At 45.3% G+C, this 27,980-nt stretch overlaps 1 pseudogene; it reads left to right on the top strand.

The window, feature by feature from the left end:
- Window positions 1-10,358: 10,358 nt before the first annotated feature.
- Window positions 10,359-27,521, top strand: LOC144783230 (E3 SUMO-protein ligase KIAA1586-like; annotated as a pseudogene).
- Window positions 27,522-27,980: the final 459 nt, after the last annotated feature.

Genomic DNA, 27,980 nt, shown 5'->3' with positions numbered 1-27,980 from the left:
GCCAGATAGCAACCATAATCCAGGGTTTTAGTGAAATCCTAACCAACCTCGCCCCGCCCATAAAGCCTCACCGTGTCTCCCCCCCCCTTCTCAACAAAGGCTTTCCAAGGCTCCGCACCCGCGATGGATCTCTACCCCCTCTCTAATTAGACACAGAGACCCAAAATAACTAGATATGCAATGTCTGCGAGTGAAGCGACAGATCTCGCTTCCTCGTACGGCAATCCTATTACTGCCACCCTCTAACCCAAAATCCAGGTGATCATAAGACTGGGAAGAGAACAGTCACCTCCGAAATACCCTAGACCCCCGGCCACCCGCACTATCATCCCCGCGGTCTCACAAACGAAAAAACCTATAACTGAGACGTCCCCCACCAATTGAATGCTCATAAACTGCAGCCGCCAAGCATGCCACAGAGCTAGAGGAATCCATCCTCACCTACGACATAGCATTCATCAGCCATGTGAGAAGTTGGCCTGGTATATGATGTTCACTATTCTAGTGAGCACCTTGCACCAGTTCAAACAACCCTTATGGTGATGGTTGTAAAGTCAACCTTATAGACCAGCTATCCTAGTGGTAGCATGGACAAAAGCAGTCTTAGGCTAAACTCAAGAGGGCATGTGAAGCCAGCTGTTTTACCATATGCAATCCATTTGATACCAAATGAAACGACACCACACAGGTTATATATTCAAAATATATATGTATTTATTGCTAAAACAATCCTCTGTACTCTTTATGAGAACAGAAGCACAAGCGCATAACAAGTTACTTAATATAACATACAAAAGTTGCACAAATATGGATAGGCCCTGGTGGCCCGCTAAACCATATACTAAAATAGTGGTATAGAACCACGTCACGAACAATGGTAAGGCCTAGGGCCTTGGGAATCGCTGGGCTACACTGGACTAACAGTTGTTAGGGAGCAGGAGGCCCACGGGATGCGTGTGCAGTGTCTAATTGTGCACGCACATAGAGTCAATGGGTGCGTAAAGTTACAAAGTTAAAGAATTAGGAGTCTTCCGACTGGACTAGAAGCTAACCACTTGAAACTAGGACACTAGGAGAGTTAATCTTCACAGGAGCACCCCAGTACTCGCGTTACCTCACCCACAGGAAGCGGATGCATAGGTCCCAAAGTGTGTCGGATTCGTCGTGGAGTTCTATGGAGCCTTGGAGAAAAGATGCTGCAGGCGACCAGGAGAGAAGAGTCCGGTTGCATCCAAGGGTGGATCGAGGATGAAGAGTACCTGAAAGCAGAGGTGAAAGAGTCGGTCACTAGCCAGTGACCAGGAAGGAACCAGGCGATGTCGGGAAGCAATCAGGTGATGTCGTGAAGCTTGTCTTTGCAGCCACGTGGACCAGGAGCTGGATACAGACTGTCCCACGAAGGCTCTCGCTGTCGGCGGTGTCTGTGCTCGATTCGCAGTCTTGAGGCCTTGGCAAATGCAACCCACGCAGGAACCAAAGATGGCTTCTTACTCAGGCCAGCAAGGACTGAGGGGCTTCTCCTTCGCAGAGAAGCAAGGGCCAGTCTGGAGCAACCAGACCAGCTGTTTAGATTTCGGGTTTCATCATCACAGAGGCCACTAGCCAACAGGCAAGTGACCGGACAGACGCGCCGAGCAGGAAAATGCAAAAGGGCCCCACGCAGCACTCGGTGAGTGTGGGGAGGTGATCTTCGGTGCAGTTGGTGCTCGGGGCTGGGCTTCTCAATCCCCAATGCACAACTTCGAGGGTGCCTCAGAAGTTGCACGGAAAGCAATTTGCTGGCTTTCCAAGATGGCCGGTCCCACGTCTCTCGTCGCCTCCACGGGTCTCAGCTTTGCTGTGGCTGTGGATCGGGCTGTTGGATGTCTGTAAGTCCAGGTCTTTTCAGGCTCTGTGTTCGAGATCCGGCGGGAGCAACGACAAAGCAAACCGTTGAGCGCTTGATGGTGCCTGCTTGCACAGGGTGGTCACTCCTTGACCACAAGGGAGATTCTTCAGTCTTCTACGTTGAGTAGGATGTCGAAGGTCCAGAGTTTCATATCAGAGTTTCAGTCAGGATATATCTAAAGTCTTGGGACTCAGCTCCTACCTATATACCAAATCTAGGGGCTGGATTACCTGCTAGGTCCCTCCTAAGGGTGGGACCCAGGAAGGGGGTGGTTACACCCCTTTCCATTTGTCCAGTTTCGCGTCAGAGCTGGGGCTGGAGTGCCCCTTCACCGGTTTGAACTGGACTATGCATGGGACACCTTGTGTGCCCCAGGCAGTGTATCATTTCCTCCAGCCCTCCCTGCCCCAATACACTATAGCCTGTCTGGGGTGGTGCTAGCACCTCCCTGTGACAGGAAACCTATTGTCCAAGCCTCCCTCGCTGGAAGGACTCCCAGCAGCAGGAGTTCAGACTTGTGTCTGTGGCAGCAGCATCTATTTTGTGATGCTGAGGCTCTGGTTAACTCTAACCGGGATTAATGGAAGTAACACGTCTTCTCCCTCTAGAAGGGTGGAATGCTACCCCCGTCGCCAGGACTGGCGAGGGGGTAGTATTCCAAAGCGTATGACACCTTACACGACATGTTTTGATAAAGCCAAACCAAAGTTAGCATCTGACCGCGAGGTACATAATGCACTTAAGAGTATATAGTATGGCAATATCCTAGAACAGCTATAAGGACATGGTTCTGAAAGCTGCAGACAGGCTCAGCTCATGCTAGAGCACCATCTCACATAAAACCAAGCACTCTGCCTCCAGGATTGTTAAGGCCTGCCATAGGAGTGACTTATAGGTGTATATGTGTCTAGATATAAGGTTAGACATAGGAATACTATATCTAAGCAAGGGGTGATTACACGACCTTGCCCCAGTTGAGTGATCAGCCAGTTTTGTCAGTTTGGATGGCCAGCCAGGGGTGGCAAAAGATATGCTGCAGCCCCTGGTAGGACTTGGGTGCACCTATGCCCTGGGTACCTATAGTACACTGTACAGGGACTCATAAGAGTGACCCAAATCCAATTAAGTATGCACCTAAGGTACATGGAGTCCATTTTATAGAGAGAGCAGATAGTTGGCCTGGGATCCTGCTAATCAGGGCCCCAGGCTAAGTCAAAAACCAGCTAAACACAAGGCAAAAAATCTGGGGTAACCATAGTCGGGTATCCACCTTCCTACAACCCAGACATGGCTAAATGAATCCTCCTTACCACTCATGGATACTCTTGACCCCCCCCCCTGGCTTTGTAATCACCAACAAAGATAGAAAAGACCAAAGATGTGGAGGCATAGCAATCATCCACAAAAACAATATTCCTTTGAGTGCCTCACCGCCAACATCAACACTAGCAACAACAAAACACTAATCTGCCACCTTATTTACCACCCCCCAGGCAACACCACCACATTCACTGAACACCTGTTCGACCTGATTGCCCACTGCTCTCTCCGAGACACGAACAACTTAATTCTGGGCGACCTCCATCTACACTGGAATGAAAAAAACAACCTGCTATTCCAGAAGCTGAATGAGCTGCTACACAGCAACAAACTTACCCAACACTGCTCAGAGGAAACCCATAACAGAGGAGAAATCCTAGATGCCATTATCGCCCAGCAAGACAGTCACGATAAACCACCCCCTGCCCGTGGATTGGTCCGAATACCACCTAATCCTATTCCAACTCACTCAGCTGACCACACTTCAACCCCCCCCACCCAAGACCCTCCGAAATGGGCTAGAAACCTTTCTCAGATTAACATGACTGACCTAGAGGAAAGGGTTAACTCTCTCCTCACTGCCTCCATGGATGATCTATCCACAACATAACTCACCACCCACTACAACACAAATATGACATCCATTCTAGATCAAGTAGCCCCCGTGAAACAAAAAAAAAACAGGAACATCGCATCAAGATCTTCTTCTGCACCGCCCTGGACAACGCAAAAAACAGGCCCAACGAACTGTTCAAAATTATCAGGCAACACACCTCCAAGCCCCCGGAATCCTCTCTACAGGCTTCCAAGGACTTGTGCAAAAACTTTGCCAAAGTCACGCCACTACTAAAAAATAAACAGGCCTTGGCTCCAAAAAACTGAATAACTTTAGACCCGTCTCCAGTCTCCCCCTCCTATCCAAAATCCTTGAAAAATGCCTCCTCCTACAACTGACTCAGCACATGGACAGCATCAACTCTCTTGATCCCCAACAACTGGGTTTCAGAAAAGGCTATAGCACTGAGACCGCAATCCTTAACATCACAGACATCAACAAATCCCTCGATACCGACCAATGTTGCCTCCTCATTCTCCTGAACCTATCGGCAGAGTTTGACATGGTTGATCACAAACTTCTCATCAAGGCTTTACAAGAAAGGGTAGGTGCTGATGAGGTTGGTCCTATGCTGGTTCTCCTCCTTCTTACACAGCCGCTCACAAAGGATAAAAATAAAACTTTACCTCCGACCTACACCCCGTCAGCAGGGGCATCCCCCAAGGTTCGGTGCTGTCACCTCAACTGTTCAACATATACATGGGACCCATCACCACCTTACTCAAAAATGCCAACATCCCTTTCCACCTATATGCAGATGACACCCAGATCTATCTAGAAACCTCCTCCATAGATGACATTCACAGACTAAATGACACTCTAAAAGAAATCCAAAATTGTCTGTCTCTTAACCACTTAGAACTCAATCAACACAAAACTGAATTCCTCCTCATCTCCAACAAAGAAGAGAACCCTCAAATTTCAGAATGGCTAAAAGCTTTGGATGCTCTCAACTGCAATTGCACTCTGACCAACTCTGTAACATCATTAGGAATAACCCTCGACTCAAAACTCAACATGGCCAAACACATCAAGAATGCCGCAAAGAGTTCCTTCGTCAACCTGAAGCTACTCTACAAAATAAAAACATTCACCCTAACCAACGACTTTAAACAAGACTCTATTATGGGAATGCCACCCTCACTGGTACAACATAATGTCACTTAGCTCCCCTCAAAACTACTCTCAACGCAGCAGCCAAAATAGTCACTGGAATTAGGAAATACGATCACATTTCACCAGCACTCCGAGAACCGAATGGCTCCCAGTCGAATTGCGTGCCAGTTTCAAAACTGCCTGCCTCAAGCACAAAGCCCGACACACAGGAAAACCTGAGTATCTGGCTGCTAAATTCAAGAGGGCTGGTCAGACAAGGAACCTCAGGAGCTCCAGCACCTTACTACTCATCCCTGTGAAAATACGCACACAAAAAACTGCCACAAGGTTGGTATCAGGACTATCTCGTCCTTCACAAAATAAAAATAAATAAAAAAAATTCCTCATCCTCAACCACTCCCTCACAAATGGATAGCCGCCTAAACGCAAATTCTTGCTTGCCGTTGCTCCCAGACAATGTATCAGTAAGACCTACGTCCTCCTTGCTATATTACCCCTACCTGCTCCTCCCCCCTTAGAGGTTCAACCCAAGACAACGTGCACTCAATGAGGTTATCTCAGGACTCATGTATTACCTCAATCCTGCTCAGCACACTTGGACTTCCGAACCAATATGTATAATACTGCTCTATTGTATGACTTTCACAAAAACTGTTGTAAAGCGCTCCAATACCCTCAGGTCAGGTCAGCGCTATATAAAACTTCTTAATAAATAAAGTAAAAATACTGGTTCGTATATCAATGGTCACTATCTCTCGGAATAGTGGCTCATGGGTCTTGTATTGGTATGTTCATGCTTCTCACTTCCATTAGTGAGTGGTCTGTAGAGTAGAGGGTATTCCCCTTTTTTAGGGATGTTTCTGCAGGGGCAGGGTTTCACGTAGCCTAAGCTTCATTAATTAAAATGTGTTTTTTTTTTCTTTAAACCCTTTGGATGGTATTGACATTTCATTTTGTTTGTAATTGGTGTTTTTTTTTAAAAGATTTTGATTTTTTGGGGCACACTGTTCCCACAGCCAGTTTCTAGAGTAGCTCTGCGTCCTGGGGCGTAATGTTTCACGGATGAAACTGATGTTTGCCTGCTGGAGGGGACTTATATGGTTCTGTTTAAGTCCTACCCTGAGACAACGTCATCACGGAGCCGTATGATGCTGTCCCCTGGCGCTCAGCGGTAGTGCTGAAAAATTTCCTGATCCAGACTGGTGCCTGGTGAGAATTCAAAAGTTAAGGAATTTGCGGCTAGACTGCTTCTACCATATATTACCTTACCACAACTAAGTAACGTGTACGCTCATACTGGTAATTAATGCTAAACACAAAACTGGTATGCTGTCACCACTGCACTCATGTTACTTAACTCTGGGTAAGGGTAGTAGCTCTCTACCATTAGGAGTTTCACACCTCACGGTCTAGCAAGACACATTACCATGAGATATGCCTAGGTCATGGCAGACCCACAAAATCTGTATTTGTGACCAAAAATCAGTACAGAGGATCCAGATATCCATGCATCTGGGGCCCTCTGGGAAGGGATGCACGTCCGTCACCATGCAGGGGACTTTCCTCTCCCAACATGCCCATGTTTAGTCACAGGGTAGATTTAAGCCCAATCCAAATGGTAGCACAGAATTGGCCAGCACTTGCTACATAAACACCACCTCCAGAACAAGACCACCTCCCTGCGGCAGCAATTCGAGAGATGCTCACTGATATTGTAAATATATATATGGACAATTGAGACATTCGGTACTAGAACATCAAAGTACTGAGATTATAGCGGATGTGCATACATCTATTCAGAAACAATTACGATGATTAACCCACAGACAATATATGATCTAATGGGGCGTTGTCCAGCCAAACAAAATGTTAATCTGATTAGCAAAAAAAAAACTCAATTAGAAGCGGCGTTTCCTCATTATACTCCACCGGATAAGCAAGAACTATTAAATGCGTTTCCCCGAGGGTATGGTATTGAATGTACAACAATGTCCTTTATGGCTGCCGGCAACACAGGCGGCTCTAGCGGCATGAATTGAAGCCCCCAAGTGTGCAGGCTGAGCATCACTAGGGTAGCACCTTATGGGAGAGGCTATGGCTCAGTGAATTGGGAAACCTGCGTGGCTTTGGGTCGTTGGACTTTTGGAATTTCCAAAGTGGGGGGCCGGCTAGAAAACCGAGACTTCATGCCCTTTTCCTCGCTTCATTAGGAGTATTACCTACACCCTAATTTTTTGACATAATGCACAACTGAGACATGCCTGGCAGGGGGAGGGGCTTACAGAGATGGAGATCCTGTATTATGCACTCCTAGAAGGACTACTACTAATGGAAGAACTGGGCAAGGATGCAATCTCCCTGACATACAAGATGTTGCGCAATAATATGCCAGGCACCCCAGGTAAGCTGAGAGCCAGGGAGATGGAGGACATAGACTAAGACGTGACACTGATGCGCCCGAGGGAGGTGGCGATAACATCGAGACTGCTGTTAATACAGTTTAAGATCTTGCACTGGGTTTACTATGACAGGCAGAGACTGCATGACATGTGGAGCGCTGCTTCTCCAACGTGTGTGCTGTGATGAGGCCAATGGGACCTTCCTGCACACAATCATGGGCTGCCTGCTGATTCAAGTGGATGGGGACACTAATATTCCGGAGCTCAGTGCTATCCTAGAAGTACCCATCCCACAGAAGCTGAAATATGTTCTGGGGAGTCCCAACAACATAGACATCACACGTGCCAAGCTACTATTCATTGGGGCACTGGAGATCCTAACTATACAAGAATGGGGATGGACATATACATGGTGGTGGAGAAAGTCACCTACACCAGCAGGGGTTGTCTCTGGTTGTCTCAGTAAATTCTATAAGGTGTAGGATGGCTGGCACAAATTCTATACACTGGGGTCACTGGAGGGAGGAGTGGGCCTACTTCAAACTTGTGCACTATTTAGGACCCAATGAACCTAGAGATGCATTGCCAATATCTGTAAGTGGGATTTCTCTTCCTTTAAATGTTCACCAGATGTCTGACGTCCTTTATACCACAATGATGGCTACGTGTTTATCTCCCTTTAAGCCTGTACTGACACTAATGCATGTAGGGCACTGCTGTAAGTTGTTCTTTCTCAAAATAAAAATGCATTTAAAAAAAAGCGATGTTATTCATCGGAAAGTGTTGCTACCATATGCAATAGCAGGCCTTCAATCACAGCGCTGCCAGAAGTACTGAAACAAATACAGGTAGGGTGACCAGACGTCCCGGTTTTTATCGGTGTTTTGGGTGAGCATGCGTGCGTGCACTGCTTAAGGCGTGACGTCATTGTAGCAGGAAGGGAAATAATTTGAAGAGAGACACTTTCTCTCGGGATTTCCCTTCTCTTAGAACACGCAGCGTCACCTACGTCATCATGTCAGCCATCGGCACAACAGCTGGTTAGAACTGGAATGACCCTGCTTTTACGGCCTGCAGCAAGATTTCTCCAGCAACCAGTGTGACCCTGCTCTGCCTTAAAGCAAGCGAGGGACGAGGGTCTACAACAGAATCCAGCAGCAATGAAAAGGAAACTTACCATTGTGACGCCTCCCCAGCCCTACCAGCACCGTCGGGACCCTGCCTCCGCATCAGGGCTGCCTCAGCCAGGATCCTTCTGAAGCCACACAAGACTTGCCCTCCCAGCCTGCAAGCCCGCAATGTAAGTATTTTAATGGCCGTTTTTTAATCCCCTTCCCCGCAGCTTTCTCATTCCGCCGCAAAGCACCATTCATCTTTTTCAAAACACTCTCACTGCCAATGCTGACTTGTTCTGTTTATTGATTTATATATGCGATGGTAAAGCACCTTTGTAGAAAAGATTGAACAGCCCTCGGAAGGGAAATCAAGGCAAATATTGAGCGCCACGGTTCCCCAGAATTCGAAAATATCGTTACAAATGAGGATTTAAGTTTTGCTTGTGGCTGCATTGAAAATATTCAGGCACAATTCCGAAGTAAGTAGATATCTCAAGTCAATAGTAAAGCCAACCCAGACGGACCCCTCTGAGTTTCATTTTCATCTACTTTCACATTGCTCTGCTCTTCCTATGTTTACTAACAATGATTTAATTAAGTCCTGTGAGACACTCTTCCCAGATGGGGAATATACAATCATACTGACTAGTACCAGGTATAAGGCTGATGTGCAATTTCGCTTCGACTCGTGATTTGACAAATCCATTACACTTGGGTTTCTCAGTGAGGGAAAAGTGATGGGTGGAATGCTTGAATTATACCATATTTTAAGTTTTTGAAAAATGACATCAAACATCTTAAAGGAAACTATTAGTCAGCATCAAGTGCCTTTGTTAACTATGCAGTCTCAGCAAAATTGCTTAGTTACTACTGGGATCCCAAATAACACTTACTTGAAATTAGACAGTTTCCCGTAAGTGTGTATTAAGAGAATAATTAAAGAAAAATGGTAAGTTTGCTCCAGTCTTGAATTGGCGTTTTCTCCAAACAACTGTTGGGAAATACCCTCTCCTAAGTACACTGTTAGTTTTTTTTTTAACAGAGTTTTCTATAGCGCAAACTTGACCCTCATCGGGTATCAGAGTGCTTTACATATTAGCACCAGTTGCGTTACATGAGGATACAAACATTTTTTGTAGTTGGTAGAAATATACCTTTTGGGACTTTGGATGCAGGTGTTATCGAAAAAGAGTCTGGTACTGCCGCAAACTAGGCCACAATGAGGGAAAATGAGAAGTGCTGGCACATTAAAATATAGCAGCCTGCTAAGAACTGCTGGCAGTGCCCCCTTCTAAATATAACAACGCTGGTGAGGAGGGCTGACAACTGTGTAGAAAACACTTAGAGGGCCTGTTTCCATTGGCTGTGTGTGCTTGGCTTGGGGGTTATTTTGCAAGCAGACCAGTTAGAGGATTGGGCAAATTATTTATATGTTTGTAAATTTTCTTCACACTTGTGCTTTAAAATGCTATATTTGGATCCCGCTTTTGCAACAATCTGCTGTAAATATGTGGTGTAAAAGCCACCATTTGAATCAATTTTTTGTCTGTATTTATCCATATTTATTTTTTGCTAATATTCTATGAAGAGATGCAGAAGGATGGAAGTGCCCTGGGATAGTCATTATTTTATGCAGTTGTGCGAAGCAGAAGGGTGGGAGTGTAAAATAATATTTTTTTATTCGATGCAGTGATGCAGTAGGATGGCAGTGCCTCAGGATATTCTTTATTCCATGCAGTAGTCTATTCTTGTTCCACTGCACAATGAGAGATCCTTTCAGGAGCAGCACAAAATGAAGAATAACATATGCCTGCCAAATGGCACTCCAATTAAACATTGTTGATCACTGGAGTAAACTATTCAATCTTTGTTGCAGATAAGAGGCTTAATATTCTCGTTACGTGATGCAAGGCCTTATCACCTGGAAACCAAAATCAGCAGAGGAAGATTTTCTTTTCTTTTCCGAGTATACCAGTCCAGCCTTCAAGAAGGAAGGTCTAAATTTTACCATGGCTACTAGTGGCTTATCTGCTTCTGCTCTGAAGCGCAAGTTCTTGCAGTCTTCAATGATTGACTTCCTGCCGTCACTAAAGCGCCAGAGTGTTACAGGGGAGTCTCGTCCAGTGCAACCAACTAGTGATGAGGCTAGTAAAACTCAGCAAGAGTCTGCCAAGGGCAGTCCACCTTTATAAAGACTTCAACGTGTGCCAGAGAAAGAAACCGTCAAACTCCCTGACTGCTGGAACACTAAACAGTGGTATTACTTTCAAGAGGAATATAAATGGTTGTATCTTAAGTCAGGCAATATTGGATGTTCTTCCTGCCAACAGGCTAAATGAACAGGTCTTTCAGTGCACAATAACACCCAGGGCATGCGTGTAAGTAAAGAGTGGGCAGATGGCGAGGTTGGTCCTTCCGGTGACGGAAAAGCTTTCAGGCAGAAACATCTCAGGAAGAAGATTATGAAGCATAAGGTGAGCGCTGGTTACTTGGCAACTGAAGACATTCTTAAAGCTCAGCAGAAAAATACATTGTTGGTGACAGTACAAAAATGTAATACAAAACATATGGTGTGCACATGCAGGGTATTTGACACTGCCAACTTCTTGGCAAAAAAAGATTGCCCTTTCACTGACCACCCTGATCTAATTCTCCTTCAGGCAAAGAATGGCAGTGCAATGGGCCGTGTGTTGCACAGTAATGTTACTGCAACTGAAATAATAAAACACATTGCACTGGAAATGCAACAAAGATTGGTCTGGTATATCAGACAACACAAACTAAAGATCACACTATTAATTGACGAAAGCACTTCTATTAGCAATGCTTCTACCTTAATCATCTACCTCCATGGCATATTTGGAAATGAAAGTACCCCAGTGACCATCTATTTCAGCCTTCTGGAGCTGGCAGAAACAAATGCCCTTGGGGTAAAGACAGCTCTCCTAAACTACTTCGAAAAAGTTGGACTCACAAAAAGTCTGCTACATGATATCTTGATTGCAGTATGTTCAGATGGAGCAGCAGTAATGTTTGGTAAAAAAGTAGTAGCAGCGGCATTGCTGAAGTCAGAATTTCCAAATCTTGTACTGACATGGCACTGTTTGGCTCACAGATTAGAACTTGCTGTGGCAGATACAGTTGATGACGTTGATGGGGTCAATCACTTCAAGATGTTCATGGACTCATTGTATGCCATAAACAGTATGTCACCAAAAAAACAGAGAGAGCTAAATCTGTCGGCCAGTGAGCTATGTGTACAGTTTCAGAAGATAGGGAAAATGCTTGATACTAGATGGGTAACATTCAGTTACAGATCTGTGAACGCTGTTTGGAACTTCTTCCCTGCCTTGTGCAAACATTTTGAGAATGCTTCTCAAGACCCATCCGGACCCATAAGAGACCGGAGTAAGTATGAAGGTCTCTTAAAGAAGCTTACATCCTATTCTTGTATCAGCGATTTGGGGGTAATGTGTGATGCACTTCAAGAGCTCAAAGACTTGTCGCTCTCCTTACAGAGGAGGGACATTACAATTGTTAATGCCCACAGACTTTTGGTTAGTCAAGTATGTATATTTAGAGAAATGAAGGACTCACCAGGGGAGTTTGCTTCTGCGGCTGAGAGGGCAGCGGACGAAGGCAAATTTAAGAATGTTCCTCTTTCCGATGGTAGAAGTAACTCTGTTGCCCTTAATCAAAATCAGTTTTACCAAAGTCTGTCTGTAAATATCAATAAACGATGTGCCCCGGATTCTGAGAAAGAACTTGTAGCCAGCTCCAGTGTGCTAGATGCAGGCAACTTGCCTTCTGGTGATGAATACATTCTTTATGGTGAAACAGATATCCAGAAACTGTGTTCAGAGTTTAAGCTGCCAGCAAAAATACTATCCAAGCTTTTAGACTTTTCAAAGATTTTGGTGGAAAGAAAACCCCTGAAGCATTAAAAAAGTTAGTAGTTTGAATGGAAACCCTGCCAGCAAGTAATGCGGATTGCGAGAGAGGTTTCAGCGCAATGAACTTAATTGCTTGTCGAACAAGGGCCTCTCTTCTTGTAGAGACCATTTCTTCATGTTTATGGGTAAAACTCAATGGTCCTCCATTTGAAACATTTGACGCAAAGCTGTATGTAAAGTGTTGGCTGGCAAAAGGTAGAAGGTCTGCTGAAGAAAATTGTTGTGAGAAACCCAGCAAAATAGACACAGTGAATATCTTCAAGGGTTTCGGGAAATCCTGCAATAGATTTCTAAGTAATGTAAATATTTTGTACTTGTTTTTTTAAGTGTTTGGTATTTTATGGCTTATACTTAATAAATATACCTTTTTGCCTATTTTATTATCCTTTGCTGGATGCGACTTCATGATTTTCTTAAGCACACAATGCTAGTTATCTTGATTTAGACCACGCCCCTTCTTGGATAGGCCACACCCTTTAAGAAATTTGCCACGCCCCTTTTAGAGCACCCCCAGTTTTTCCCCCACTTAAAGCCCTGACTGTAGGTCACAAGAAACTCAGACCCACTTGATCTTGTAGACTAGTGGCTATGTACAAATAAAAGTGAGCGATGGGCATCTAAATTAATAAGATTTATTCTATAAAGTTCGAACACAGATTGAAGGAGTTATTGAGCAAGTAATTTTCATTATGTCTGGATTTAATTGACTGATTATTATTACATAAATAGAAGAAAAAAGTGGCACCTGCAGGCTATGGTCAGGGTTCATGGTTTTATGGTATTTCTTTTACCTGTGTTTATCCATAATTATTTTATGTCCTGTGAAATTATTCACGCAAAACTAGTACATTTTCAGATTTAACTGATCAAAATATACTTGCAATTGGATGTCACATGCATTTTAGTGCTAATAGATGTCATATATAATGCATCACTCATATATGCAATATATTCAGATGATATGAACATTTTAGCCCAATGTACTATTGCAACTGTTTAAAACTTCACTAGAAAAAGTGCCTTTTTTAAATGTATTTATTTATGTAGCTCCTTTGCATGATTGTCTGAACAGCCAATGGCGTGCCAGTCATGATTGAAACCATTAACAATCACTTAAAAGTAGAGCTAATTTCCATATTTTATTTTAAATTAAATAAAGACAGAAGTTAATGGTTTTCTGTGTGTAGTTCTCTCTGAAAACTGGGAGTCTTTCATTATAATTAAGGATCCATTAGTTCATTAGTTGAGTAAGTTATATATAGTAAGTAATAGCTTTATTTCGATATAATTGATATCATAAAAAGCGATACATATATACATTAAAAACTGTAAAAGGCGACAAACATTAAAATTACTTAAGCTCTGTGCAACAATTTACATTTGTAACCACAATTTAACAGTCTAGAATACACTCAGACAAGGTAGGAAAGTCTATTAGATCTAATGCGCCATGCTCAGCCTAAAAACTTAGCTAAACCACTAGCAAACAGGGGGCGAGGGTCCGTTTTGAGAATTCTTAGGGCCTCCCTATGGGACCTAGTCCCAAATTCTCTACATAGGGGCTTCAGCCATCTGCTACGGGGAACTGCATAGGCCGGGCATTCAAACAATAAGTGTGGAACTGTCTCTAATCTGTCCGAACAACAAGGGCAGAGAGGGGAAGTCTGTGCCGGGACCTTCCAATTGGCAGTCACAGTTCCCACAGGAAGAACGCCTACCCTGAATTTAAAATAGAGGGCCCTATCCCAAGGAACTGTGATAAGATCCAAGTATGGCTCACGGAAGTGCACCTCTTTTATCGAGAGAAATTCTGCCGATGACCTACATAAATTAACATTACTCTTTCTGCCCTCGACCACCCAGGACCAAAAAAGTTTTTTCAGAGTTGTCTTTGGCGGGCGGATTTATTGATCCAGTCGGCCTCAAGGCCTAGATCTAGTAGAAGGCACTTAACTTCCCTTAGCCACCGAATCTTAGCCCAGCCAGGCGATGCAAGAATCTCTTTTAGGCCATCTGCATAGCTGGACAATTTGGGGGCTCTCCAGATGCGAGCCCATAGAAGGAGTGGGCGCAGCCTAACTTGGTCACCAATAGGGCGAGTGCCCATGTCCAAAAGAAGGGGAAGAGTTGGGGTGCTATAAGAAAGGGCCATAAGATCCTTGTGGAATTTATTTTCAGAACGGGTCAACTGATCCACGTTCTGCACACCCCATAATTCTGCCCCATAGAGAGCTGCACTGACTCCTCGTGCCCTGTAGATGTCAATAACCGGTGCAATTGGTTTATAAGAGGAGCCCCGATGTTCCTTAAGAAGGGCACCCGTCACTCTCTTATGGGACAGCAACATCTTTTGAAGATGGGATTTCCAACTCATAGAGTCGGAAAGGCGAATGCCAAGATTGTCGAACTCCTTAACCCTCTCAAGTGGGACTAAGTCAAGGGTAGGTGGTTTGACTAATTTCCTCGGGGTGTTTAAGACCAAAAACTTCGTCTTCCCCGTATTTATGGCTAGACCTCTTGAATCGCAGAAAGTCTTAAAACTGTTTAAGAGACTCTGCAGGCCCACTGGTGACTTAGAGATCAGGAGGGTATCATCTGCAAATAGTAGGGTAGGTATTTTCTTGCCCGCCAGGGATGGTGCGTCTGCTGGATGTCGTAGCAGATGCTCCACCACTCTGTTAACATATAATGAGAACAGAGTGGGGGCTAAGACACAGCCCTGGCGGACACCTCTATTTACAGGAATTCTCAATGTTTTTTGTCCCTGAACACCCCTCCTGATCTGTGCAAAGTTGTCTGCGTGGAATCTTATCAGCATATCCAGCAGGTAGGGGGGAATACCTGGCACATCGAGAACAGTCCAGAGCTGGTTGCGTGGGACCAGGTCAAAGGCAGTCCTTAGATCTATAAATGCAAGGTACAGGCTGCCTTTGCCCAGTACTACCACTTTCCAGTAAAGCATCAGCAACCGGAATGCTTGCTCGATCGTCCCCGTGCCAGTCCTAAAACCGGCTTGGAAGTCTGACAGAATATTATTCTCTTCGACCCACTGTGTAATTCTTCCCAGGACAACTTTGCCAGCCACCTTCTGCGTGGAATCCAGGAGGCTTATAGGACGGTAGTTGGCAGGGTCGTCCCGGCTCCCTTTCTTAAAAATAGGGACGACCTCTGCACCCCTCCCTGAATCTGGAAGGGACGCACCAGCCAAGCCAGCATTCATTACGGAGGCAATAAGTCTTTCCCACTTGGCTAGGTTGACACGAAGTAGATCCCCTGGAAGGCCGTCGGGGCCCGCCGCCTTGTTATGGACCAGGCGCTCAATCGCCCCTTCTACTTCTTTACAAGTGAATAGGAGTTCCTCACTGGGCTCTAATTTACCCGGGGTATACGGACCCACCTCGGTAGGCTCGGATCCCTCGGCCGCTGCATACAACTTGGAAGAGTGGTCCAACCATTCACCCTCGGTTATGTTGCATGTTATGAGCGAATCCGTGGGTTTGTCCTTAGTTCTTATTAGGTCCCAGAAGCTTTTGGAGTCCTTCCTAAGACTAGCTGCCAATAAGTCCTGCCAAAACATGTTATCATGCTCGCCCCTCGCCTTTGCGAAGGTCTTTCTGTAGTTACGTCTACCAAAACTGATCTGGGGCCCATCCTTAGCTTTTACCGCCCGGGTAAGCTCCCTTTTGGCAACACTGCAAGCATGTGAAAAACAACCCGCGTTGCGCGTGGATCTACCATTTGCGGTGGCCCTTGAACCAGAAGAGCGAACTACAAACAGTTCACCTAGCGCAGTGGTTGTTTCAGAGAACAAGTTGGGAGCCCCAGAATCAATAGCTCCTAAAGAGTCTAACCGCGTCGCGGTGCTGGACATTATAGACTTAACACCCCGGATCTTATCCTGATTTGCCACAAAGGTATTCCATTTTAGGCGTCTGCCGCAATTGGAGGGAATTACTTCATGCGTTGATTTCCAAACGTGAGGGGATGGGGCTAGAGACACATCCGTCCATAGGGAAGACAAGGACAGGAATAGTGGATTATGGTCACTGACAGAAGACTGGAGGACCTCCATGTCGATTAAGTGTGCCCAGAGGCTGTAGTTCAATAGAATGAAGTCAATTCGCGAGGAATGACCCACTCTATTGAACGTATGAGCCCCTGACTGGTCTGAGTTAGATCTACCATTAGTGGCCCTGAGGCCATGTTCCAGGCAAAGGGCGTTGAGATCGATGGCGGTTTGGGACCAGCTTCTTATAGGAGCCAGTCATATATAGTATTTTCTCCTCTTGTGCCCCAGGCCCTTACGGGCCAGTGTGCTGCAAAGTGGGTGTTACTATTTTACTTCTGCATTATATAACAAGCATTGGCAAAGCCAACGGTGTCCTCTTTAAGACCTATTGTTTTTGCCAGTGGTTTTTAGCAGTGCAATATAGCCTCACTGTTCGATTTGGGGTTTCTGGTTGGCTAGGGTATGCACCTAAGCCAGGCAGAACCCACCATTCTAGTCAGGGAGTTACACACTAAAGATAAGACCTACTCACCCCCTTGGGAGCTTGGCCAAAGTAGTCAAGCTTATCCCAGAGGCAATGTATAAAGTGTTTATCACAATAGAGAGTGAGAGAAAAGCAGATCAGTTGCAATCTCCCTAATATAGTCTTATCACATATAAGCAACTGCTGCCGCTTGAATTTCCTTCCGGATATCAAGCCTTCTACCGGAGGAGAATAAAAGGAGGTAAGCCAGGTCCCGAGGTAGTATATTGATATCTCTCTGACTGATCTTTGGGTGATGGGGTATCCAAGGATATTGGAGTAGATGCCTTACTCACTTATCGTGACATGCTTCATCATAGGCATCTATCCACACCTAGGTAAGATGGCACTACCTGGCCGGACTCAACCAAAGATGTAATGGGAGTTCTTATATAAAGCAAATGCTGGTCACGCAGGGAACCAGATAAGTGATAAAAAAATACCGTGAGGTATACCCAAACAATATGTTTATTCGGAGGGTACGTGGGGTATGAATAAAAACATGCAAAGTTCGGGGTTTACCGAATATAATCTTTCAGCTGTACCCCTTCCAAGGTGCCAACATGTTTCAGCTGCGCTAGGAGCCAAGGTGGGTCTGGGGCCTTCGTCATGGCTAGTTATCTACTGCTTTGTGTCCCTGCTTGTGAAATGTGCCTTGGAGAAAAGATGCTGCAGGCGACCAGGAGAGAAGAATCCGGTTACATCCAAGGGTGGATCGAGGATGAAGAGTACCTGAAAGCAGAGGGTACAGAGTCTGGGTCACTAGCCAGTGACCAGGAAGGAACCAGGCGATGTCGGGAAGCAATCAGGTGATGTTGTGAAGCTTGTCTTTGCAGCCACGTGGACCAGGAGGTGTCGACAACAACCAGGAGCTGGATACAGACTGCCCAACAAAGGCTCTCGCTGTCCGCGGTGTCGGTGCTCGATTCGGAGTCAACAGGCCTTGGCAAATGCAACCCAAGCAGGAATCAAAGATGGCTTCTTACTCAGGCCAGCAAAGACTGAGGGGCTTCTCCTTCGCAGGGAAGCAAGGGCCAGTCTGGAGCAACCAGACCAGCTGTTTAGATTTCGGGTTTCATCATCACAGAGGCCACTAGCCAACAGGCAAGTGACCGGACAGACGCGTCAAGCAGGAAAATGCAAAAGGGCCCCACGCAGCACTCGGTGAGTGTGGAGAGGTGATCTTCGGTGCAGTTGGTGCTCGGGGCTGGGGCTTCTCAATCCCCAATGCACAACTTCGAGGGTGCCTCAAAAGTTGCACGGAAAGCAATTTGCTGGCTTTCCAAGATGGCCGGTCCCACGTCTCTCGTCGCCTCCACGGGTCTCAGCTTTGCTGTGGCTGTGGATCGGGCTGTTAGATGTCTGGAAGTCTGGGTCTTTTCAGGCTCCTTGTTCGAGCTCCGGCGGGAGCAACGACAAAGCAAACCGTTGAGCGCTTGATGGTGCCTGCTTGCACAGGGTGGTCACTCCTTGACCACAAGGGAGATTCTTCAGTCTTCTACGTTGAGTAGTATGTCGAAGGTTCAGAGTTTCATATCAGAGTTTCAGTCAGGATATATCTTAAGTCTTGGGACTCAGCTCCTACCTATATACCAAATCTAGGGGCTGGATTACCTGCTAGGTCCCTCCTATGGGTGGGACCCAGGAAGGGGGTGGTTACACCCCTTTCCCTTTGTCCAGTTTCGCGTCAGAGCTGGGGCTGGAGTGCCCCAGCACCGGTTTGAACTGCACTATGCATGGGACACCTTGTGTGCCCCAGGCAGTGTCTCATTTCATTCAGCACTCCCTGCCCCAATACACTATTGCCTGTCTGGGGTGGTGCTAGCACCTCCCTGTGACAGGAAACCTATTGTCCAAGCCTCCCTCGCTAGAAGGACTCCCAGCAGCAGGAGGTCAGACTTGTGTCTGTGGCAGCAGCATCTATTTTGTGATGCTGAGGCTCTGGTTAACTTTAACCGGGATTAATGGAAGTAACATGTCTTCTCCCTCTAGAAGGGTGGAATGCTACCCCCGTCGCCAGGACTGGCGAGGGGGTAGTATTCCAAAGCGTATGACACCTTACACGACATGTTTTGATAAAGCCAAACCAAAGTTAGCATCTGACCGCGAGCTACATAATGCACTTAAGAGTATATGGTATGGCAATATCCTAGAACAGCTATAAGGACATGGTTCCGAAAGCTGCAGACAGGCTCAGCTCATGCTAGAGCACCATCTCACATAAAACCAAGCACTCTGACTCCAGGATTGTTATGGCCTGCCATAGGAGTGACTTATAGGTGTATATGTCTCTAGATATAAGGTTAGACATATGAATACTATATCTAAGCAAGGGGTGATTACACGACCTTGCCCCAGTTGAGTGATCAGCCAGTTGTGTCAGTTTGGATGGCCAGCCAGGGGTGGCAAAAGATATGCTGCAGCCCATGGTAGGCCTTGGATGCACCTATGCCCTGGGTACCTATAGTACACTGTACAGGGACTCATAAGAGTGACCCAAATCCAATTAAGTATGCACCTAAGGTACATGGAGTCCATTTTATAGAGAGAGCAGATAGCCTGGGCCCTGATTAGCAGGATCCCAGGCCAACTAAGTCAAAAACCAGGTAAACACAAGGCAAAAAATCTGGGGTAATCATAGTCAGGTATCCACCTTCCTACAACCCAGACATGGCTAAATGAATCCTCATTACCACTCATGGATACTCTTGACCCCCCCTGGCATTGTAATCACCAACAAAGATAGAAAAGACCAAAGAGGTGGAGGCATAGCAATCATCCACAAAAACAATATTTCTGTGATGGAAATAGACTCCTTTAACTACTACACATTTGAGTGCCTCACCTCCAACATCAACACTAGCAACAACAAAACACTAATCTGCCACCTTATATACCACCCCCCAGGCAACACCACCACATTCACTGAACACCTGTTCTACCTGATTGCCCACTGCTCTCTCCGAGACACGAACAACTTAATTCTGGGCGACCTCAATCTACACTGGAATGAAAAAAAACAACCTGCTATTCCAGAAGCTGAATGAGCTGCTACACAGCAAAAAACTTACCCAACACTGCTCAGAGGAAACCCATAACAGAGGAGCAATCCTAGATGCCATTATCGCCCAGCAAGACAGTCGCGATAAACCACCCCCTGCCCGTGGATTGGTCCGAATACCACCTAATCCTATTCCACCTCACTCAGCTGATCACACTTACACCCCCCTACCCAAGACACTCCAAAATGGGCTAGAAACCTTTCTCAGATGAACATGCCTGACCTAGAGGAAAGGGTTAACTCTCTCCTCACTGCCTCCACGGATGATCTATCCAAACATAACTCACCACCCACTACAACAAAAATATGACATCCATTCTAGATCAAGTAGCCCCCTTGAAACTAAAAAAAACCAGGAACATCCCATCAAGATCTTCTTCTGCACCGCCCTGGACAACGCAAAAAACAGGCCCCTAACGAAATGTTCAAAATCATCAGGCAACAAACCTCCAAGCCCCCGGAATCCTCTCTACAGGCTTCCAAGGACTTGCGCAAAAACTTTGCCAACTTCTTCGAAGAAAAAATCACCACGATTGAGCTCTCACTGGACATCAACGTCCACCCCGTCTGCAAAAGCCTGCCCCCAGTGACAATAGACAGCACTCTCAAGCATCCCACGAAAACCTGGAAGTCCTTCAACCCCATCCTGGAAACCGAGATACTGAAACTGATCTCCACTTCCAAACCAGCCTCTCATGTCCTTGACACAATACACACCCAATTGACCAAAAAAAAGACACTCTCTATAGCCCTGTTCTGGTGCAAGATCATAAACAGCACCTTGAAAACCGGCATCATACCTGAATGCCTCAAAAATGGCCACGTCACGCCACTACTAAAAAATAAACAGGCCTTGGCTCCAAAGAACTGAATAACTTCAGACCCGTCTCCAGTCTCCCCCTTCTATCCAAAATCCTTGAAAAATGCCTCCTCCTACAACTGACTCAGCACATGGACAGCATCAACCTTCTTGATCCCCAACAATTGGGTTTCAGAAAAGGCTATAGCACTGAGACCGCAATCCTTAACATCACAGACGACATCAACAAATCCCTCGATACCGACCAATGTTGCCTCCTCATTCTCCTGAACCTATCGGCAGCCTTTGACACAGTTGATCACAAACTTCTCATCAAGGCTTTACAAGAAAGGGTAGGTGCTGATGAGGTTGGTCCTATGCTGGTTCTCCTCCTTCTTACACAGCCGCTCACAAAGAATAAAAAAAAACTTTACCTCCGACCTACATCCCGTCAGCAGGGGCATCCCCCAAGGTTCGGTGCTGTCACCTCCACTGTTCAACATATACATGGAACCCCTCACCACCTTACTCAAAAATGCCAACATCCCTTTCCACCTATATGCAGATGACACCCAGATCAATCTAGAAACCTCCTCCATAGATGACATTCACAGACTAAATGACACTCTAAAAGAAATCCAAAATTGTCTGTCTCTTAACCACTTAGAACTCAGTCAACACAAAACTGAAATCCTCCTCATCTCCAACAACGAAGAGAACCCTCAAATTTCAGAATGGCTAAAAGCTTTGTATGCTCTTAACTGCAATTGCACTCTGACCAACTCTGTAAAATCATTAGGAATAACTCTTGACTCAAAACTCAACATGGCCAAACACATCAAGAATGCCGCAAAGAGTTCCTTCGTCAACCTGAAGCTACTCTACAAAATAAAACCATTCACCCCAACCAAAGACTTCAAACAAGCCACCCAATCACTGGTGCTATCCAGACTCTATTATGGGAATGCCTCCCTCACTGGTACAACATAATGTCACTTAGCTCCCCTCAAAACTACTCTCAACGCAGCAGCCAAAATAGTCACTGGAATTAGGAAATACGATCACATTTCACCAGCACTCCGAGAACCGAATGGCTCCCAGTCGAATTGCGTGCCAGTTTCAGAACTGCCTGCCTCAAGCACAAAGACCTACACACAGGAAAACCTGAGTATCTGGCTGCTAAATTCAAGAGGGCTGGTCAGACAAGGAACCTCAGGAGCTCCAGCACCTTACTACTCATCCCTATGAAAATACGCACACAAAAAACTGCTGCAAGGTCGGTATCAGGACTATCTCGTCCTTCACAAAATAAAAAAAGTCCTCATCCACTCCCTCACAAATGGATAGCCGCCGCCTAAATGCAAATTCCTGCTTGCCGTTGCTCCCAGACATTGTATAAGTAAGACCTACGTCCTCCTTGCTATATGACCCCTACCTGCTCCTCCCCCCTAAGAGGTTCAACCCAAGACAACGTGCACTCAATGAGGTTATCTCAGGACTCATGCATTACCTCAATCCTGCTCAGCACACTTAGACTTCCGAACCAATATGTATAATACTGCTCTATTGTATGACTTTCACAAAAACTGTTGTAAAGCGCTCCATACCCTCAGGTCAGGTCAGCGCTATATAAAACTTCTTAATAAATAAAGTAAAAATACTGGTTTTTATATAAATGGTCACTATCTCTCGGAATAGTGGCTCATGGGTCTTGTATTGGTATGTTCATGCTTCTCACTTCCATTAGTGAGTGGTCTGTAGAGTGGAGGGTGTTCCCCTTTTTTAGGGATGTTTCTGCAGGTGCAGGGTTTCACGTAGCCTAAGCTTCATTAATTAAAATGTTTTTTTTTTTACTTTAAACCCTTTGGATGGTATTGACATCTCATTTTGTTTGTAATTGGTGTTTTTTTTAAGATTTAGATTTTTTTGGGGAACACTGTTCCCACAGCCAGTTTCTAGAGTAGCTCTGCGTCCTGGGGCTTAATGTTTCACGGATGAAACAGATGTTTGCCTGCTGGAGGGGACTTATATGGTTCTGTTGAAGTCCTACCCTGAGACAACGTCATCACGGAGCCGTATGATGCTGTCCCCTGGTGCTCAGCAGTAGTGCTGAAAAATTTCCCGATCCAGACTGGTGCCTGGTGAGAATTCAAAAGTTAAGGAATTTGCGGCTAGACTGCTTCTACCATATATTACGTTACCACAACTAAGTAACGTGTACGCTCATACTAGTAATTAATGCTAAACACAAAACTGGTATGCTGTCACCACTGCACTCATGTCACTTAACTCTGGGTAAGGGTAGTAGCTCTCCACCATTAGGAGTTTCACAACTCACGGTCTAGCAAGACACATTACCATGAGATATGCCTAGGTCATGGCAGACCCACATAATCAGTATTTGTGACCAAAAATCAGTGCAGAGGATCCAGATATCAATGCATCTGGGGCCCTCTGGGCAGGGATGCACGTCCGTCACCATGCAGGGGACTTTCCTCTCCCAACATGCCCATGTTAAGTCACAGGGTAGGTTTAAGCCCAATCAAAATGGTAGCACAGAATTGGTCAGCACTTGCTACATAAACACCGCCTCCAGAACAAGACCACCTTCCTGCGGCAGCAATTCGAGAGATGCTCACTGATATTGTAAACATATATATGGACAATTGAGACATAGGTACTAGAACATCAAAGTACTGAGATTATAGCGGCTGTGCATACATCTATTCAGAAACAATTACGATGATTAACCCACAGACAATATATGATCTAATGGGGCGTTGTCCAGCCAAATAAAATGTCAATCTGGTTAGCAAAAAAAAACCCTCAATTAGAAGCGGCGTTTCCTCATTATACTCCACCGGATAAGCAAGAACTATTAAATGCGTTTACACGAGGGTATGGTACTGAATGTACAACAATGTCCTTTATGGCTGCCGGCAACACAGGCGGCTCTAGCAGCATGAAGTGAAGCCCCCAAGTGTGCAGGCTGAGCATCACTAGGGAAGCACCTTATGGGAGAGGCTATGGCTCAGTGAATTGGGAAAACTGCGTGGGTTTGGGTCGTGGGACTTTTGGAATTTCCAAAGTGGGGGGCCGGCTAGAAAACCGAGACTTCATGCCCTTTCCCTGCTTCATTAGGAGTATTACCTACACCCTAATTTTTTGACATAATGCACAACTGAGACATGCCTGGCAGGGGGAGGGGCTTACAGAGATGGAGATCCTGTAGTATGCACTCCTAGAAGGACTACTACTAATGGAAGAACTGGGCAAGGATGCAATCTCCCTGACATACAAGATGTTGCGCAATAATATGCCAGACACCCCAGGTAAGCTGAGAGCCAGGGAGATGGTGGACATAGACTAAGACGTGACACTGATGCACCCGAGGGAGGTGGCGATAACATCAAGTCTGCTGTTAATACAGTTTAAGATCTTGCACTGGGTTTACTATGACAGGCAGAGACTGCATGACATGTGGAGCGCTGCTTCTCCAACGTGTGTGCTGTGATTAGGCCAATGGGACCTTCCTGCACACAATCTGGGGCTGCCTGCTGATTCAAGTGAATGGAGACACTAATATTCCGGAGCTCAGTGCTATCCTAGTACCCATCCCACAGAAGCTGAAATATGTTCTGGGGAGTCCCAACAACATAGACATCACACGTGCCAAGCTACTATTCATTGGGCCACTGGAGATCCTAACTATACAAGAATGGGGATGGACATATACATGGTGGTGGAGAAAGTCACCTACACCAGCAGGGGTTGTCTTAGGGGTTTTCTCAGTAAATTCTATAAGGTGTAGGATGGCTGGCACAAATTCTATACACTGGGGAGGGAGGAGTGGGCCTACTTCAAACTTGTGCACTGTTTAGGACTCAATGAACCTAGAGATGCATTGCCAATATCTGTAAGTGGGATTTCTCTTCCTTTAAATGTTCACCGGATGTCTGACGTCTTGTATACCACAATGATGGCTACGTGTTTGTCTCCCTTTAAGTCTGTACTGACACGGATGCATGTAGGGCACTGCTGTAAGTTGTTCTTTCTCAAAATAAAAATGCATTTTAAAAAAAGCGATGTTATTCATCGGAAAGTGTTGCTACCATATGCAATAGCAGGCCTTCAATCACAGCGCTGCCAGAAGTACTGAAACAAATACAGGTAGGGTGACCAGACGTCCCGGTTTTTATCGGTGTTTTGGGTGAGCATGCGCGCGCACTGCTTAAGGCGTGACGTCATTGTAGCAGGAAGGGAAATCCTTTGACGAGAGACACTTTCTCTCGGGATTTCCCTTCTCTTTGAACACGCAGCGTCACCTACGTCATCATGTCAGCCATCGGCACAACAGCTGGTTAGAACTGGCACAACCCTGATTTTACGGCCTGCAGCAAGATTTCTCCAGCAACCAGTGCGACCCTGCTCTGCCTTAAAGCAAATGAGGGACGAGGGTCTACAACAGAATCCAGCAGCAATGAAAAGGAAACTTACCTTTGTGACGCCTCCCCAGCCCTACCAGCACCGTCGGGACCCTGCCTCCGCATCAGGGCTGCCTCAGCCAGGATCCTTCTGAAGCCACACAAGACTTGCCCTCCCAGCCTGCAAGCCCGCAATGTAAGTATTTTAATGGCCGTTTTTTAATCCCCTTCCCTGCAGCTTTCTCATTCCGCCGCAAAGCACCATTCATCTTTTTCAAAACACTCTCACTGCCAATGCTGACTTTTTCTGTTTATTAATTTATATATGCGATGGTAAAGCACCCTCGTAGAAAAGATTGAACAGCCCTCGGAAGGGAAATCAAGGCAAATATTGAGCGCCACGGTTCCCCAGAATTCGAAAATATCGTTACAATTGAGAATTTAAGTTTTGCTTGTGGCTGCATTGAAAATGTTCAGGCACAATTCCGAAGTAAGTAGATATCTCAAGTCAATAGTAAAGCCAACCCAGAAGGACCCCTCTGAGTTTCATTTTCATCTACTTTCACATTGCTCTGCTCTTCCTATGTTTACTAACAATGATGTAATTAAGTCCTGTGAGACACTCTTCCCAGATGGGGAATATACAATCATACTGACTGGTACCAGGTATAAGGCTGATGTGCAACTTCGCTTCGACTCGTGATTTGACAAATCCTTTACACTTGGGTTTCTCAGTGAGGGAAAAGTGATGGGTGGAATGCTTGAATTACACCATATTTTAAGTTTTTGAAAAATGACATCAAACATCTTAAAGGAAACTATTAGTCAGCATCAAGTGCCTTTGTTAACTATGCAGTCTCAGCAAAATTGCTTAGTTACTACTAGGATACCAAATAACACTTACTTGAAATTAGACAGTTTCCCGTAAGTGTGTATTAAGAGAATAATTAAAGAAAAATGGGAAGGAATGGACCGCAAGTGCTCACTTAAAGCCAGTTCAACAAACTTTGGGCAAATTTGCACCGATTACTGTGGAATTTCTCTCTGGTGATGGTTAAGTTTGCTCCAGTCTTGAATTGGCGTTTTCTCCAAACAACTGTTGGGAAATACCCTCTCCTAAGTACACTGTTATTTATTTTTTTTTAACAGAGTTTTATATATCGTGAACTTGACCCTCATCGGGTATCAGAGCGCTTTACATATTAGCACCAGTTGCGTTACATGAGGATACAAACATTTTTTGTAGTTGGTAAAAATATACCTTTTGGGACTTTGGATGCAGGTGTTATCGAAAAAGAGTCTGGTACTGCCGCAAACTAGGCCACAATGAGGGAAAATGAGAAGTGCTGGCACATTAAAATATAGCAGCCTGCGAAGAACTGCTGGCAGTGCCCCCTTCTAAATATACCAACGCTGGTGAGGAGGGCTGACAACTGTGTAGAAAATACTTAGAGGGCCTGTTTCCATTGGCTGTGTGTGCTTGGCTTGGGGTTTTTTTTGCAAGCAGACCAGTTAGAGGATTGGGCAAATTATTTATATGTTTGTAAATTTTCTTCATACTTGTGCTTTAAAATGCTATATTTGGATCCCGCTTTTGCAACAATCTGCTGTAAATATGTGTTGTAAAAGCCACCATTTGAATCAATTTTTTGTCTGTATTTATCCATATTTATTTTTTGCTAATATTCTATGAAGAGATGCAGAAGGATGGAAGTGCCCTGGGATAGTCATTATTTTATGCAGTTGTGCGAAGCAGAAGGGTGGTAGTGTAAAATAATATTTCTTTATTCGATGTAGTGATGCAGTAGGATGGCAGTGCCTCAGGATATTCTTTATCCATGCAGTAGTCTATTCTTGTTCCACTGCACAATGAGAGATCCTTTCAGGAGCAGCACAAAATGAAGAGTAACATCTGCCCGCCAAATGGCACTCCAATTAAACATTGTTGATCACTGGAGTAAACTATTCAATCTTTGTTGCAGATAAGAGGCTTAATATTCTTGTTGTGTGATGCAAGGCCTTATCACCTGGAAACCAAAATCAGCAGAGGAAGATTTTCTTTTCTTTTCCAGATATACCAGTCCAGCCTTCAAGAAGGAAGGTCTAAGTTTTACCATGGCTCCTAGTAGCTTATCTGCTTCTGCTCTGAAGCGCAAGTTCTTGCAGTCTTCAATGATTGACTTCCTGCCGTCACTAAAGCGCCAGCGTGTTACAGGGGAGTCTCGCTCAGTGCAACCAACTAGTGATGAGGCTAGTAAAACTCAGCAAGAGTCTGCCAAGGGCAGTCCACCTTTATAAAGACTTCAACGTGTGCCAGAGAAAGAAACCGTCAAACTCGCTGACTGCTGGAACACTAAACAGTGGTATTACTTTCAAGAGGAATATAAATGGTTGTATCTTAAGTCAGGCAATACTGGATGTTCTTCCTGCAAACAGGCTAAATGAACAGGTCTTTCAGTGCACAAAAACACCCAGGGCATGCGTATAAGTAAAGAGTGGGCAGATGGCGAGGTTGGTCCTTCCGGTGACGGAAAAGCTTTCAGGCAGAAACAGCTCAGGAAGAAGATTATGAAGCATAAGGTGAGCGCTGGTTACTTGGCAACTGAAGACATTCTTAAAGCTCAGCAGAAAAATACATTGTTGGTGACAGTACAAAAATGTAATGCAAAACATATGGTGAGCACATGCAGGGTATTTGACACTGCCAACTACTTGGCAAAAAAAGATTGCCCTTTCACTGACCACCCTGATCTAATT

The sequence above is a fragment of the Lissotriton helveticus genome, chromosome 9, assembly GCF_964261635.1.
Source record: "Lissotriton helveticus chromosome 9, aLisHel1.1, whole genome shotgun sequence".
NCBI lineage: Eukaryota > Metazoa > Chordata > Amphibia > Caudata > Salamandridae > Lissotriton > Lissotriton helveticus.
The sequence above is the reverse complement of the archived record's forward strand: the minus strand, read 5'-3'. Positions and strand labels throughout refer to the sequence as shown.